This window comes from Argopecten irradians, unplaced genomic scaffold, assembly GCF_041381155.1.
Source record: "Argopecten irradians isolate NY unplaced genomic scaffold, Ai_NY scaffold_0206, whole genome shotgun sequence".
Taxonomy (NCBI): domain Eukaryota; kingdom Metazoa; phylum Mollusca; class Bivalvia; order Pectinida; family Pectinidae; genus Argopecten; species Argopecten irradians.
The window spans coordinates 17638-20533 of record NW_027187673.1 but is presented as its reverse complement, the minus strand read 5'-3'; the positions used below and the strand labels follow the sequence as shown (position 1 = coordinate 20533).

General features: G+C 41.8%; 1 pseudogene; it reads right to left on the bottom strand.

The window, feature by feature from the left end:
- Positions 1-471: 471 nt before the first annotated feature.
- On the bottom strand, positions 472-2695 carry LOC138312100 (uncharacterized; annotated as a pseudogene).
- Positions 2696-2896: the final 201 nt, after the last annotated feature.

The following is a 2896-nucleotide window of genomic DNA, read 5'->3' as shown; positions in this document are numbered from 1 at the left end:
ATTTCACAAGTCGGAGATAAAACTATGTATGTAGAAGCTAGCATTAAACCAGTCGAATGTGCTTTTGAAATGACATGCCTTTACTTCTGATTAATGAATTCGAGATCCGTATACAGCATCCTATAATAACACTAGTTCTAATTAACTTATATTATTTCTATGCCTATGTCAGAATTATGAATGTTTCAATATACCCTTTGATCCCCTTTCATTAAAAATGCTGCGCACTGCGTATATTATTTTTCGGGTGATAATCATTAGTTCCTAAAAGTACTAATCCCTGTACAGTATCGATTATATTTTAATTGACATGGTGTGGACCTTGTTGGTATCGTTTCATGATACGTAAAGGGAGATAGTTCTTGTGAATGTATGCTTTTTTCAGGCCGAGCCTTGACAACGTCCTCCAAGGCCTGTATTGAAATCTGCAGATCCGACAGGATTATATAAACGAATGCGACCCAGTACCCTTTAGAGCGTTAAAGTTCTATCACGTGTACAGACCCATCCTGACACCCCGATCCATATATGTCCAAACCAATCGAAACCTACGGCGGTAGGACCTGTGATTCCATGTCTTTGGTGCAGGAGACAGATAGCTTTCGTACTGTCTCCAGGTACAACATATACCTGGTTATTGACATAATCAGGAACAAACACCCTGTCGTACGTATCATGGCATGTTTGACAAAAGTAACATCTCACTGACCCTCCTACCATCGCCCAGTTCCCCGCCCCATGCATACACAGTATGGTCAAATTGATCCTTTAATTCCAGATCATATTGAGAATTAGCCCTCTTTACCACGACAGCGACATGTCCTGTGGTCAAACAGACGGTACTCTCTCCGTTTCCTCCACAAGAAAGTTTTCGGACTTCGTCTCCGAATTTGTTCAGTATCAGTATTGTTGGTGAATTAGTACTTAACAACCACCTCGTCATTGTTACCCACACTAATACACCCAGCTTGTAACGGACTGATATCAGCAAAACTTAGTGACCCGTCTGTCGTCGTACAGACTATTTATAAGTGATGATCCACCATAACGTGTCATCAAGAGTACCCCTCTAGTGGTCAAATCCAGAGACCGCGGTAAAAATTCCAGCTTCACACTCTCTGTGACCGTTCCGTCTTTGTTAACTAGAATCAAATCCTTACTGCCAAATACGGATATCCACACGTGGTTGTTGTCTGCAGGACATATCCAGATGATGCCATTTTGTTGTGGAACTTTGAAAGTAGATATTTGTTTGACATGCGCACTATCAGTATTCCTCTTGTCATAGCGTGCGACGTCATGGCCGACTTGAACATAGCCTAGCATTGATTTTAACTGGGATTTGTTAATCATACCGGATACAAAAACGTGGAGGACTAGATACCACATTTTCAGTAGAGGTATCGAAAAGCGATTTAGTAGTTTTAAGTCTCTTCGTCAATTCAAAGAAGGAATGATATTCTTGACGTTTCCTTCACTTCCTCCTCGATATCCCGAATCAGCACCTTCATCTCCTGATCTTTTTCTCGTGACGCCGGCAAAAGATATCATCTGATTCTTTAAATTCTTTAAGAAGCGACGATAATTCTGTAATTAATGAGTCGGCCATAGAATCAACGTTGGCCTTTAGTTCTGATCTCCTAGATTCTACATCCTTAATAGCGCTATCGAGCGCTATCGACGCTCTCCTCGAAGGGTATGCTATCTTGTTTAGGTTGAGTGTCATATTGACTAACATGTGACCTCAATGTGTTTAATTCCTCTTGCATATACTTTTTCTGCAAAAACATTTCTTCTTCTATTGCTTTGAAAGCATGTTGTTGATGTGTCTGTGCAAGACACACTGCACACATTATGACGTCATTGGCCCTGCAGGTAGGGCGTTAGAATTGTACCTGCTGCCCCTATTTGCATGATCGTAAAAGGCGACTAAATTTAGGATCTTATCTTTTCTCTTCTTCCTAACTGACTTATATCTTTCCTAATGCCTCCCTTGGCACCGCCTCACTTTTGGCCTTGAGTTGAGCGTTTCGCCCCTGTGAGGAAGGCTCTGGGTTCTGTCCCCTGGCCGGGACACACCAAAGTCTATAAAAAGTGGTAGTTTCTGCTCCTGCTTAGCGTTCAGCATACAGGGAGTGGGACGACTGTTCGCCCGTTGTCAGTATAATGTGACCGGGTGGGGTGTGTTGCTTGGTGTCTTCGGCGGCATGCTTCAGTGATATAGCACTATAAAAAGGGCAACAGTTCCACTATACAAGAAGACACAACACGAACATACCGCAGTCTCCCAGTACACTCACCTCGCACAACATACACGCTACACACCGCATACATGGGAGGCCGTCCTTACATGACCATAGCTGTAATAGGACGTTAATAAAACAAACAAACAAACAAACAAATTATGACGTCACAATGGCTACAGAACAAGTCGCATGGTTTGCCGGGGTGTATTTTACATACCATAGGGATTATGGCCTCGCCGTGAGTGTTCGCCTTCTGAATTGGTTACGATGTCTTCGTTTCTTGTTTTCCTTCTGCGTTTGTGATCATATTTACATTGGTCACACAAATTCTCCTGACAATTTCTACAATACCAATGTACAGTTTCAGAATTTGTACATATCCCACACATGTTAGACACCTTCCCTTGGCCATGACACTTACCACGTTTACTTGCCATACACAGTTCCTATTAAACACCTGTTCAGCCTTCATATATATGTATATATACGCCCATAAACTTTGTGTCTCGCGTTATCTATGTATATCGCTGTACACTACTACTCGATCGGTTATCTGCAAATGTAGTTATCTTTGTTTGAAGATGCATATTAAGCATTATCTGTATTGTAAATCTATCATCGCTCACCTGTATTTGATACCCTAGCGTTTA